This window comes from Aegilops tauschii, chromosome 6, assembly GCF_002575655.3.
Source record: "Aegilops tauschii subsp. strangulata cultivar AL8/78 chromosome 6, Aet v6.0, whole genome shotgun sequence".
NCBI lineage: Eukaryota > Viridiplantae > Streptophyta > Magnoliopsida > Poales > Poaceae > Aegilops > Aegilops tauschii.
The window spans coordinates 434,498,377-434,513,479 of record NC_053040.3 but is presented as its reverse complement, the minus strand read 5'-3'; positions in this window follow the sequence as shown (position 1 = coordinate 434,513,479).

Below are 15,103 nucleotides of genomic sequence, written 5' to 3'. Positions count from 1 at the left end.
GAGCAGGCGATGATACCGAATTGGGTTCAAGCTGAGGGAGGACTTCATCATCTTCAACACGGTCCTCATGACCAATGTCTTCAGCTACGTTGGAGTCAACAACTGGAATCTCTTCACTTTCTGGAGCCTCTGTGGAAGCAGGCTCATCAATCACAAGGCGGCGCTGGCGGTTAGTAGGTGGAGCAACAGAGATAGGTTCAACATCGAGGGGCTCTTGGGCAGCAGCATGCTCTTTTCTTGAAGACTTTGAAGCCTTTGTCTTCAACTTCTTCTTGGAGGGAGCAGCATCAGAGGTGTCATGATGCTTCCTCTTCCTGGCTTTAGCTTCAGCTTGCCTTGTCTTCATTTGCTCTGAAGCTGCTGAAGGGACCTTTGGCTTCGAGCCAGTCATGCTGGCAGTGAAGATAATGCATGGTTGGCCTTGCCTTGAAGCTTCTGGTTTAGCTTTAGTAGACTTCTTATTCTTCTTGGCAGCCATCTTGGGGTCGATGCCAGGACGCCCAAGTGCCTTTATCTTTTTAGCCTCATTGTGTGCTTGCACACACTTCTGCGCATAATACTTCATGCGCTCATGCGAGCCTTTAGCTTCTTCACGCTTCTTGATGAACTGGGCCTTGAGGTCATTCATCATTTGCTTGAAATTTTGCACGTCAGCAACACTGAGTTTAGCCATGTGCTTCTTGAACTGAGCCTTCTCATAATCGATCTTGTTCTTCAGCTCAACGATTTTCTAAGCTATGGCGAGTTCATTGGCAATGGCTCCTTGAAAGGTGACGCTGATGTCCACGGACAGCTGTAGATCACCAATGTTGATGCTTTGATCCTAAAACCATTCATCAATGAAGTTGTTTAGTAAATCAGCATCAAATAGAGGAAGATCTTGGAAGATCTCGGCCTCTTGCTTGCTCTCGATCAACATTTCCAGAGCATCATCTGCGAGATCTTCATCACCTGACAGATCAATGGTGTTGTCCTCATTGCGCATAATGGCAACATGAGTAAGGTCATGCCCAAAAATCTTCTTGGGCTTCTTGGTCTTCTTGGAGACTCGAGATTGATCTTTAGACTGCACACTTCGTTCAGGAGGTGCAGTTTTCAATGGCTTCACAGTAGAAGCTTTAGGAGCAGCAGCGGGCTTTGAAGCTTTTGTTTTCTTCTTCTGCTTCAGGGGCACAGGGGCATCCTCAGAGTCTGTGTCATCAGCAGATGGATCAACTGTGGCCCTTTGAGCTGCAATATGGGAGAGAAGCCCATTGAAGCCATTGAAGGGCCCGATGACATTGGGATTTGCTTCACGAGTGCCATCAGACCTTGGAGCAGACGGACCAGGGTTGAAGTTGAGTCCGAATGCATTTTTGTTCTTGGCGGCAGAGTCCTTTGCAAAATGAAAGTTGCGCTTGAAGAGATCCTCATCACGGCACCATTGAAGAGATGATGGGTCGGCATTTTTAGGCTGAGGCCCTCGGACCATGCACGGATAGAAGCCTTGAGCAATAGCTTCAGGCTTCGTCTTAGATGGCAGATTCTTGTAAAGAATATCGCCCCATGGGCGCTTGACAGCATTCTTCTCTGCATACTCAGGAGTGACGAAGTTATAATTGAACCATTTTTCTCCCCAATATCTTCTGATCCACTGGATTTTGGTTTTGCGCTATCCATAGGTCTCCTATGGATCAGACTTGTATAGTTCATAAAGATCCGGAGGCAGATCTAGAGCAGTATTTCCACGGTGCTGCCTGCCACCTTTCCTTGCAATTTCTCGGTTGCCATTATATTCAGACTAAAAGGCTTCAACACAGTGAATGGCTTCCGACGACTAGTCAGACAAGAGCTGGCTTCAGGAGATTCAATGTGATGCTGTAAGTATTCTGCAAATGAATGCAGACTATGAGAACCAAGGGATTCTCCCACGAACATGTACCTGTGACAGCATTAGAGATGCGAGGGAAGGGGAAGAGGTCATATGCATTCTCAAAAGATTTTGAAGGTAAATCAGTTTGAAGACATTGGCCTCATAGTGCAAAGACATTCACTTATTTGAAGTGAGTTGGTTCCAGATTTGTACGAATCCATGAATAAGTACAAGTGAGTAATCTAACTAGTTGTGAGGCATAAGTGAATATTCTTGCAAGATATGAGATGCAGAAACAGAAAGATCCAGATTTGGAAGTTTAGAAACCACTTTTGGGTGAAGTGGACGGATTCAATAGATCGAAAAGCGGTAAAAAGCGAGTTTATTTACCACTTGAAGAACTGCTAGACGAGGCAGAACGGATGCCGAGCAGTCCAATCTCCCGCGCCCTAACTTGGCGGCGGAAGACACCTACAGCGGCGGCGGAGAAGACGAGGTCCGCGGCCGGCGTGAAGACGGCGTCGAAGAGGTCGCGACAGCTAAGCACTTCGTCTCCGGCGTCGACTCGAGCTAGCGGTGGCGCTAGGGTTTGAGCGAGATGGCGAGGTGGAAGAGGAGATAATGACCGCGCAGGTGAGTATTTATAAGGTGAAGGGTTGTGTAGCGCAATTACGCAGGTGCCCCTGGCGGTTCACATCTGATGGACACGTGGCGTGCGCGCAACTTATTGGGAGTTGATCCATGCTCCCACGCGTGCCTGGTTTGCCGGGTGGTCGTTCCGGCTTCTCCGGTATTTAGGCAAAAGAGATATAGCATTATAACAGTTTTAAATGTGTGTCTCTGTATCTTCAGCTGACAAGGACGCAGTGAAGACATTCGACACGTGTCAACAAAATGCATACGACTAGACAGAAAGAAATTGAGGAAGAAGCACAGAAGGGGTTAGGGTCCGATCACATTCACTTAGTTTAGAAAATGGCAAGTTTGAAAACATAGCTATAAGTGAATGCTGTAGAGGACAGAACACACACACACACACACACACACACACACACATATATATATATATATATCAGAAAAGACCAAATTAACATTGCGAAGATAAACTTTGAAGTCAAATCAATGTTGAAGACAAAACCGAATATGAAGACAATGCAACTATGACGCCAAATGAAAATCTTCGAGAAAGTTTGGTGGTGGCGTTACCCACCGTATAGGAAGTATTAGACCCAGACACGGCACACAATTATTGTGGCGCTCCGAAGTCAAATTCCACATTAATGTATTCACACTTAGAGGGTAAGTCTTCATGATTTGAAGATATATGTTACTTTGTGTGTTGCACATCTAAGTCATCAACATGCATAAGCGTTAGGATGTGTGTCCATTCACAGGACATTCGAGGATTCTAAGATATTTAGCTCACACCGCAGCTTGCAAAACCTTTTCTCATCCAAGGGCTTTGTGAAGATATCTGCCAATTGCTCTTCAGTGTTGACGTGTATGATATCGATGTCTTCCTTCAACACATGATCCCTGAGAAAGTGTTGACTGATTTGAATGTGCTTTGTCTTTGAGTGCTGAACTGGGTTGTCAGCAATCTTGATGGTGCTCTCATTGTCGCAGTAGAGTGGCACATGCTTCATGTAGATGCCATAGTCCTTGAGAGTTTGCTTCATCCATAGAAGCTGAGCGCAGCAAGATCCAGCAGCAATGTATTCAGATTCAGAAGTGGAGAGTGATACACGGTTCTGCTTCTTTGAAGACCAACAGACAAGAGATCGTCCAAGAAAGTGACATGTGCCTGATGTGGACTTGCGATCAACCTTGTCACTAGCATAATCAGCATCTGAGAATCCAACTAGATCAAACTCTGAGCCCTTTGGATACCATAATCCTAGTGTTGGGGTGTGAGCCAAATATCGAAGAATTCGCTTCACAGCTAAGTGATGCGATTCCTTTGGTGCCGCTTGGAATCGGGCACACATGCAAACGCTAAGCATTATATCAGGCCTAGATGCACATAAGTAGAGTAAAGAACCAATCATGGAGCGGTATACCTTTTGACCGAACTCCTTACCATTATCGTCGGGGCCCAATTGGCCTTTGGTTGGCATTGGCGTCGTGTACCCTTTGCAGTCTTGCATTCCAAACTTCTTTAGGCAATCTTTGAGGTACTTCTCTTGTGATATGAAGATGTCATTTCTCTGCTAACGGATTTGAAGACCAAGGAAGAACTTCATCTCACCCATCATTGAGATCTGATATTGCTCTTGCATCATATGCCCAAACTCATCACTATATCTCTTGTCAGTGCAGCCGAAGATAATGTCATCCACATAGATTTGGCATACAAATAGTTCACCATCATATGTCTTCGTGAAGAGAGTGGGATCTAGAGAACCAGGTTTGAAGCCTTTTCTCTTCAGGAAGTCTTTGAGTGTGTCATACCAAGCGCGAGGTGCTTGTTTGAGGCCATACAGTGCCTTGTTGAGCTTGTATACCATGTCAGGACGCTTTGGGTCTTCAAAACCAGGTGGTTGTGCAACATACACTTCTTCAATTTTGCCGTTGAGGAAAGCACTCTTTACATCCATTTGGTACAGAAGAATGTTGTTGTGGTTGGCATAGGCTAGCAGTATGCGAATGGCTTCAAGCCTAGCCACAGGAGCAAAGGTTTCATCGAAGTCAATCCCTTCAACTTGTGTGCAACCTTGAGCGACGAGACGAGCTTTGTTTCTGACAACTTGACCATGCTCATTGTTTGTTGTGATAGATCCATTTGGTGCCGATGATATTGTGCTTGCGGAGATCAGGACACTTTACTAGCTCCCATACATTATTCAGCTCAAAGTGTTAAAGCTCTTCTTGCATAGCTTGAATCCATTCAGGTTCCATGAAGGCTTCATCAACTTTCTTGGGTTCAGATATAGAGACAAATGCAAAGTGCCCACAGAAATTTGCTAGTTGTGTTGCTCTTGAACAAGTGAGTGGACCAGGTGCATTGATACTATCAATTATCTTCTCAATCTGGACTTCATTTGCAACCCGAGGATGTACTGGACGAAGATTTTGCCCTTGCTGATCATTGTTTTCATCTTCAGCATTGACTTCAGGCTGAGCATTGTCTTCATGCTGATTAGGTGCAGAAATAATGATTTCCTCTTCAGTCTGTTCCTCTATAGGTATGATTTCTCCAGTACCCATTAGCTTCATCTAGCACATTTGGCAGGTGCTCTCTTTGCGAGCCGTTAGTCTCATCGAACCGCATAGCCACAATTTCAACCACTTTATAGTGAAAGAGGTTGAAGACTCTGTAGGAGTGTGAATCCTTTCCGTAGCCAAGCATAAAACCTTCAATGCTTTCGGTGCAAATTTTGAAGTGTGATGTGGATCCTTGATCTAGCAGCTAGCACCAAAAACTCTGAAATAGCTGACATTTGGCTTCTTACCAGTCAGGAGCTCATAGGATGTCTTCTTTACGAATTTGTGAAGATAAACACGGTTGATGATGTGGCAAGCAGTATCAATGGCTTCAGGCCAGAACTTCCTTGGAGTCTTGTACTCATCAAGCATCGTACATACCATCTCAATGAGGGTTCTGTTCTTGCGCTCCACGAGCCATTCTGCTGAGGAGTATATGGAGCAGAGAACACATGTGTGATGCCCAATGTATCAAGATAATTGTCGAGGCCGGTGTTCTTGAATTCTGTGCCGTTGTCACTTCTCATGTGCTTGATCTTGATGCCATAGTTGGTCATGGCACGATTGGCGAATCGTCTGAAGACATCCTGCACTTCAGTCTTGTAGAGAATTATGTGCACCCATGTGTATCTTGAGTAATCATCAACAATAACGAAGCCATAGAGACATGTTGTGGTAGTAAGAGTAGAGTAATGAGTGGGGCCAAATAAGTCCATGTGCAGCAGCTCGAAGAGACGTGTTTTCGTCATGATCGTCTTCGAGGGATGCTTGGCCCTTGTCATCTTCCCGGCTTCACAGGCACCACAAAGATGATCCTTCTTGAGCTTGACGCCCTCGATGCTAATGACATGCTTCTTCTTCACAATAGTGTGCAAGTTCCTCATGCCCGCATGCCCTAGCCTCCGATGCCAGAGCTAGCACTTTGAAGCTTTTGCTAGAAGACATATGGCAAGTTGTGGTCCTGCAGAGAAATCTACCATATACAGATCATCTCTTCGATACCCTTCGAAGACTAGAGATTTTTCAAATTCCATAAGCACAAGGCAACGATATTCTCCAAATATCACAATCATTTTTAGATCATAAAGCATTGAGACAGACATTAAGTTGAAACCAAGGGATTCAACAAGCATCACTTTTATCCATGTGCTGATCCTTTGAGATTGCAACTCTACCTAGGCCCAGTACCTTGCTTTTACCAGTGTCAGCGAATGTGATGTGACTTTTGTCAGACGGGCGTAGGGTTGAATCCATAAGAAGACTTCGATCACCAGTCATGTGGTTAGTGCATCCACTGTCCGTAATCCACACAGTAGCCTTCAGAGCCGTACCCTACAGGGCAGTTAGCGGGATAGGCTTCACCAAGAGTATTGTGAAGCATAAACATTTGACGAACAAGCATACTATCAAAGTTCATGTACTTGTTCGGGTAGATAGGATGTTTGTCGAAAAACCCTGGGACGAAATACATAGTAAGACCATTTTGGCACTTTATCTTGCGTCCCACAAGATGTTTTAGGTCCCCAACATTAGCGCCAGAAGCCTTTGATTTCCGGCTGGAGACCTTTCCCTGCAATAGAAAGTTAAATCTTCTTAACCACCCACATCTCCAGGGGTGGCTAGAAGCAATGAGTCTAAGTGCAGCATCTGAGAACTTTGGCTTTGGAGCCCTAGCAAATAGCCTTGCAGGAGGTGAATAATACTCATAAGAATAAGCAAAAAAGTTCTTGGTTTTATGAACATAGCGGTTTGAAGAAACACGCTCATATTCATAAGTCTGAGTATGGTTTCCCTACAAAACATTGGCGTTAGGGTGATCCTGGGGGGCCCTCTGTCTGTATGAAGCCTTTGGACCATATGAAGCCTTTGGTTTGGGGTTTGTCTTCTTCCCAGGTGGTGTCATGATGACATTCACGGGAAGCTTCTCAAGACAACTTTTGGGCACCCATATCATCTTCAAAGGTGGTCCATTCCTGCAGTTAGTACCAATACACCTGGCAAACACTTCACCATTCTGATTCTTAAACAACTTATAATTTGCATCAAAGGATTCATCAATGTAATGGGGTTAGCACAAGTGAAGCCAGATAAGGTAGATGGGTCCACTGAAGGGCCCTTTGCAGCAACCCATGTGGTTTTGGGGTACTGCTCAGGCTTCCAATATGAACCATTAATATTCATTTTCCTCTCGAACCCAACACCCACTTTCCTAGGGGTTCGGTTCAGAATCTGTTTCTTGAGGACATCACATAGTGTCTGATGCCCTTTGAAGCTTATGTACATGCCTGTTTCAAGCAATGTCTTCAACCTAGCATTCTCATCAGCAATAGTAGTAGTATCCTCAAACAAGGGGTTACTCACCACATCAGCATTTGAAAGTATTGCAACAGAAGCAGCAGTAGAACATTCAGCAATAGAGACAACATTATCACGCTCAAGACATTTTAAACATGGTGGCACAAAATCTTCCTGAGCGGAACTGATCTGTTGAGTGCGAAGTGAATCGTTCTCCTTTTGAAGATCTTCATGAGACGCTCTCAGATTCTCTAGATCTTGCTTCCTCTGAAGATAATCATAGGAAAGCTTCTCATGAGTAGCTGAGAGTGTTTCATGATGACTTTCAAGTTCCTCGTACTTGACATGAAGATTTTTAATGTCTTCAATCAAGGACCGAGTTTGATTCATTTCCGCGTCCAACAGGTCATCGCTTTTGTCTAGCAGCTTTTGAATGTGTTCCATAGCAGTTTGTTGTTCAGTTGCAATTTTAGCAAGAGTCTTGTAGCTAGGTTTGGATTCACATTCAGAGTCATCTTCACTGGATGTTTGAAAGTAAGCATCGCGTGAGTTTACCTTGGCACCTCGTGCCATGAAGTAGTAGGTCGGAGCAGAGTCGTCCTCATCATTGGCTTCAGCGTCGGCGACGTGACCATTGTCTTTAGTGTTGAAGATGGACTTGGCGACGAATGCCGAAGCTAGAGCCAAGCTTGCCACGCCTGAATCAGACTCCTCCTCAGACTCCACCTCTGCCTCCTCAAAAGCAGACTCCTCCTCTGAATCCATTTCCTTGCCAACAAATGCACGTGCCTTGCTGGATGAGCTCTTCTTGTGAGATGAAGACTTTGAAGAAGACTTTGAGGATTTCTTCTTCTTCTTGTCGTCAGAATCTTATTCCTTGCTCTTCTTCTTCTTCTTCTTCTTCTTCTTCTTAGATTCCTTGCCCCATTGAGTGCACTCAGAGATGTAGTGACCTGGCTTCTTGCATTTGTGGCATGTTCTCTTCTTGTGGTCACGAGAGGAAGCGTCATCATTTCTTGAGCTGGATCTTGAAGACTTTCCCAAGCGATTCTTTTTGGAGAACTTATGGAACTTCTTCATGAGCATAGCTAGCTCCTTTCCAATGTCTTCAGGATCCTCAGAACTGCAGCTAGATTCTTCTTCAGATGAGCAAGCGGCCTTTGCCTTCAAAGCACGGGTTCGGCCATAGTTGGGGCCATAGATGTCTCTCTTCTCAGATAGCTGGAACTGATGTGTGTTGAGCCTCTCAAGTATGTCAGACGGTTCGAGATCTTTGAAGTCAGGACGTTCTTGTGTCATCAGGGCCAGGGTGTCAAATGAGATGTCAAGTGATCTCAGGAGCTTCTTCACGATTTTGTGCTTGGTGATCTCAATGGCGCCAAGAGCGCGAAGCTCATTTGTGATATCAGTGAGGTGCTCAAATGTGAGCTGGACATTCTCATTGTCGTTTCTCTTGAAGCGGTTGAAGAGGTTGCGAAGAACATCAATCATTGAGTCTCTCTGAGTTGAGACGCCTTTGTTGACCTTGGATAGCTAGTCCCAGACTAGCTTCGCAGTTTCCAGTGCACTCACACGGCCATACTGTCCTTTGGTCATATGACCATAGATGATGTTCTTAGCGGTCGAGTCCAATTGAGCGAACCTCTTGACATCAGCAGCGGTGACACCTTCACCGACCTTGGGAACTGTAAGTGCATCTAGTGCCACCCCTAGTTGGTTTTGGAGTATTGACGACAAACCTGGTTGAGGGACTAATGTGTTTGTAAGAATTGCAGGATAACACAGGTAGTAGTCCCTCATTGATTTGGTTTACCTACCGGAGATGACCCCTAAAAATGTATGAAGACATTGAAGACAAAGGTGGTATGTGAATATATTCACATTGAAGACTATGACATGAGAAGACACCACGTGAAGACTATGGAGCACGAAGACTTAGTTGTTTCGTTGTTTCCTTTCTTCTTTGTTGAGTCATAGGAACCACCGTACTATTAAGTGGGGTCCCAGTGAACAAAGTCAGAGTGACTGAAGTGATGCTCAACAAAATCATATTTCTTCGAGTGAAGACAATGAGAGCAAATCTTATCCAGAGTTGGATGAGTCAGCTTTACTTGTAGACCAAGTCAAGCTGCCGCGTGTCTTTGAAATCTGACCGTTGGAACACGTGTCAGTTCCTTAGTGACCCAGGGTCATTTCAGACAAATCAGGTCGGGTTGCCTAGTGGCTATAAATAGCCCACCCCCTACACCATAAATTGGTGGCTGCTCAGAGTTAGTGCACGGCTTTTGTCGCTAAAGAGCAACCCACCTCCGAAGCTTTTGAGAGAGAGAAATCCTTGCGAGGACCAAGCCCAAACACCCAGAGCCAAAGAGTGTTAGGCATCACTAAAGTCTTTCTGTCCACGTGACCTGAAGACTTATTACACTTGAGGACTGTGAATCCTCCAGCCAGTTAGGCGTCGCGTTTTGATCATCCAAGAGTCATTATGGATCGCCGGTGAACGAAGTCTGTGAAGGTTTGGAAGTCTACCTTGAAGACTTACCAGAGTGATTGGGCGAGGACTGGGTGTCCTTAGCTCAAGGGGAATAAGGTGAAGACACGGTCTTCTGAGCTAAATCTCAGCCTCCCTAACCAGACATACAGTTGTCACAGCAACTGGAACTGGTCCAACAAATCCTTGTCTTCACCAAGAGACTGGTTCTATCGTCTCCCTCTCTTTACTTACAGTTTGTCTTCGTGAAGTCATTTCCTGTTTGCACTACCTGTTTGACTTCACTGTGTGACTACTTTCGCTGTTTGGCTTCATACTATCTTCCATCCTGATCTTTACTACCTAGCTGCTATTAGTCTTCGTGCTTTCACTTCATTGAATACCTGACTATGGCTTGCTTAGTGTAGTCTACCTTCTGCTGCATATCAATAGGTTCATTTCTATTGTTTGTCTTTGAAACTTTCATGTTTTGAAGACTTTCATAAAAATCGCCTATTCACCCCCCTTCTAGTCGATAACTAGCACTTTCAATTGGTATCAGAGCAAGGTACTCCCTTGTTCTGTGTGATTCGGTTTAACCACCTGGAGTTTTAGCTATGTCGACTGCAGGGATAATCAAAGTCTCCGCTGCTTGCCCCGTCTTCAATGGAACTGAATATCCCTGCTGGAATGATAAGATGCGCATGCATCTTGAAGCCATTGATGTCGACCTTTGGTATGTCGTCAAGAATGGTATTCCCAAGACTGGTGAAGGTGTCACCCCTGCTGATGTCAAGAAGTTCATTCAACTGGATTCTACTGCCAAGAACATCATCTGTGGTCATCTGACCAAAGGACAGTATGGCCGTGTGAGTGCTCTGGAAACGTCGAAGCTAGTCTGGGACTGGCTCTCCAAGGTCAACGAAGGCGTCTCAACCCAGAGAGATCAAAGGATCAGTGTTCTTCGCAACCTCTTCAACCGCTTCAAGAGAAACGGCAATGAGAATATCCAGCTCACGTTTGATCGCCTTACTGACATCACGAATGAGCTTCGTGCTCTCGGCGCCACTGAGATCACCAAGCATGAACCGTCAAAACACTGCTAAGATCACTTGACAGCTCGTTCAACACCCTTGCCCTAATGATACAAGAACGCCCTGACTTCAAGACACTCGATCCGTCTGACATACTTGAGAGGCTCAGCACACATGAGTTCCAGCTATCTGAGAAAAGAGATATCTATGGTCCCAACTATGGCCGAACTCATGCTTTGAAGGCAAAAGCTGTTTCCTCATCTGAAGAAGAATCTGACTGCAGTTCTGATGATCCTGAAGACATTGGAAAGGAACTTGCTATGCTTGTGAAGAAGTTCCAGAAGTCCACTAAGAACAAGGGCTTCAGAAAGTCTTCACGATCCAGCTCAAGAAATGATGAAGCTTCCACTCATGACTACAAGAAGAGAACATGTCACAAGTGCAAGAAACCTGGACACTACATCTCTGAGTGTCCACAGTGGGACAATGAGAACAAGAAGAAGAAGAAGAAGAGCAAGGAATATGATTCTGATGACAATAAGAAGAACAAATCCTCAAAGGCTTCTTCCAAGTCCTCATCCAAGTGTTCATCTCATAAAAAGAGCTCATTTGGCAAGGCTCGTGCTTTTGTTGGCAAGGAGATGGATCCAGAGGAGGAGTCTGCTTCTGAGGAGGCGGAGGTGGAGTCTGAGGAGGAGTCCGACCCTGGCGTTGCAAGTCTGGCTCTAGCTACAGCCTACGTTGCCAAGTCCATCTTCAACACTGAAGACAATGGCCCCGTCACCAACGCTGATGCTAATGACAAGGACGACTCTGCTCCCACCTACTGCTTCATGGCACATGGTGCCAAGGTAAAATCATGTGATGCTTACTTTCAAACATCAAGTGAAGATGACTCTGATTGTGAATCCAAACCCAGCTACAAAACACTTGCTAAAATTGCAACTGAACAACAGAAAGCTATGGAACACACTCAAAAACTGTTAGACAAAAGCGATGACCTGTTGGACGCGGAAATGACCCGATCTCAGTCCTTAATTAAAGACATAAAAAATCTTCATGTTAAGTACCAAGAACTTGAAAGTCGTCATGAAACGCTCTCAACCACTCATGAGAAGCTTTCCTATGATTATCTTCAAAGGAAGCAAGAGCTGGAGAAATTGAGAGCGGCTCATGAAGTTCTTCAAAAAGAGAATGAGTCACTTCGCGCTCAACAGATTAGTCCCGCTCAGGAAGGATTTGAACCACCATGTCTAAAATGCCTTGAGCGTGATAACGCTACTTCTGTTGCTGAATGTTCTACTGCTGCTACTGTTGCAATATCTTCACTGTTGATGTGGTAACTAACCCCTCTGCTGAGGATACCACTACTATTGCTGATGAAAATGCTAGGTTGAAGACATTGCTTGAAACAGGGATGTAAAAAAGTCTCAAAGGGCATCAGACACTGTGCGATGTCCTCAAAAAGCAGATTCTGAACCGAAACCCTAGGAAAGAGGGTGTTGGGTTCGAGAGGAAAATGAATGTTGATGGCTCCTACTGGAAGCCTGAGCAGTATCCCAAAACCACATAGGTTGCTGCAAAGGGACCTTCAGTGGATCCATCCACCTTATCTGGCTTCACTTGTGCTAACCCTATTATCATTTATGAATCCTTTGATGCAAACTATAAACTGTTTAAGAATTGGAATGGTGAAGTGTTTGCCAGGTATATTGGTACTAACTGCAGGAATGGGCCACCTATGAAGAAGATCTGGGTTCCCAAATGTTGTCTTGAGAATCTTCCTGTGAATGTCATCATGACACTGCCTGGGAAGAAGACAAATCCCGGACCAAAAGCTTCATATGGTCCAAAGGCTTCATACAGACAGAGGACCCCCCAGGGTCACCCTAACGCCAATGTTTTGCAGGGAAACCATACTCAGACTTATGAATATGAGCGTGTTTCTTCAAACCGCTATGTTCATAAAACCAAGAATTTTTCTGCTTATTCTTATGAGTATTATTCACCTCCTGCAAGGCTATTTGCTAGGGCTCCAAAGCCAAAGTTCTCAGATGCTGCACTTAGAATCATTGCTTCTAAGCCACCCCTGAAGATGTGGGTGGTTAAGAAGAATTAACTTTCTATTGCAGGGAAAGGTCTCCAGCCGGAAAACAAAGGCGTCTGATGCTATTGCTGGGGACCTAAACCATCTTGTAGGGCGCAAGATCAAATGCCCAAATGGTCTCACTATGTATTTTATTCCTGAATTGTTTGCCATTCATCCTATCAGTCCTAATCTAGATCTGAGCTTTGATAATCCTCTTGCCCGTCAAATGTTTATGCTTCACAATACTCTTGGTGAAGCCTATCCCCCTAACTGTACTGTAGGGTATGACACCTCATGCTTCAGATTGGATTATGGACAGCGGATGCACTAATCATATGACTGGTGATCGAAGTCTTCTCATGGACTCAACCTTATGTCCATCTGACAAGAGTCACATCACATTTTCTGACACTGGTAAAAGCAAGGCATTGGGTCTAGGTAGATTTGCAATCTCAACGGATCAGCACATGGATAAAGTGACGCTTGTTGAATCCCTTGGTTTCAACTTAATGTCTGTCTCAATGCTTTGTGACTTGAACATGATTGTGATATTTGGAAAATATCGTTGCCTTGTACTAATGGAATCTGACAAGTCTCTAGTCTTTGAAGGGTACCGGAAAGATGATCTGTACATGGTAGATTTCTCAACAGGACCACAGCTTGCCGTATGTCTTCTAGCAAAAGCTTCAGAGTGCTGGCTCTGGCATCGAAGGCTAGGGCATGCTGGCATGAGGAACTTGCACACTCTCGCAAAGAAGAAGCACGTCATAGGCATCGAGGGCGTCAAGTTCAAGAAAGATCACTTGTGCGGTGCCTGCGAAGCTGGAAAGATGACAAGGGCCAAGCATCCCTCGAAGACAATCATGACGACATCTCAACCCTTCGAGCTGCTACACATGGACTTATTTGGCCCTACTCACCACTCTACTCTCACTACTACTGCTTGTCTCTATGGCTTCGTCATTGTTGATGATTATTCAAGATATACGTGGGTGCACATAATTCTCTACAAGACTGAAGTGCAGGATGTCTTCAAACGCTTCGCCAACCGTGCCATGAACAACTATGGCATCAAGATCAAGCATATCAGAAGTGACAACAACACTGAGTTCAAGAACACCGGCCTCGACCTTTACTTGGATACATTGGGAATCACTCATGAGTTCTCCGCTCCGTACACACCTCAGCAGAATGGCATCGTGGAGTGCAAGAACAGAACACTCATTGAGAGGGCTCGGACGATGCTCGATGAATACAAGACTCCAAGAAAGTTCTGGCCTGAAGCTATTGATACTGCATGCCATGTCATCAACCGTGTTTATCTGTAACATCCCAAAATTCTAAATTTTGGAATGTTATAATAAACAGATAGATTGGATTGATTGTCTGATTGATTGACTGAAAGTGAGTGGAATTCGAAATCTTTTGAAAGTTAAATGAGAGGGAATAAAAGGACTTTCCCAAACTTTCATTTTGCTTTTATGATCTCCATGAATTCAAATTATTTTCATCACAAAACCCTCGAGAGAAGATGACATGACTTCTTCCATTTATTTAAATGACAAGGGGTGATTGAAAAATATTTGAATTTCATTTGAGAATATTTCCAATTTTGAAATATGAGTTGGGAGTTTCAAAGGATTAAAAATCAAAGTCCCATTGAAATTATTTTCAATATTGGAGTTATTTGAGTTTTATTCAAATTATTTTTCTCCAAAAATAAAATATACAGAAAATAGGGTAACATGATTCCCTACATCAGAAAATTGGAGAAAAATAAATTTGAAATCATTTTGGTATTTTTAAAATGATTTTTATTGGATTTTATTAAGGCAGTAGCACTTTTTGCTTTATGTAAATTTGTGAGGATTTTATTTGACTTTACAAAAATGTTCACGCGGTAGGAAATCTTTTTCTGAAAATTTTGATATATTATATGCCTATATAAGTTTATTATTTATTTTGGTTTTATTGCTTGTCTGATAAAAAAACAAAAAAAACTTCTGGACCGACCGGGCCGGCCCAGCCAGCCAGCCAGGCCACGGCCCAGCCGGCCCACGCGCCCGCACCGCCGCCTCCGACTCCGGGAGGAGTTCGCCGCCTGCACGCCTCCCGAGCGCCGCCACCGCGCCGTGCCGCCTTCGGTCTCCCCTTGCCCC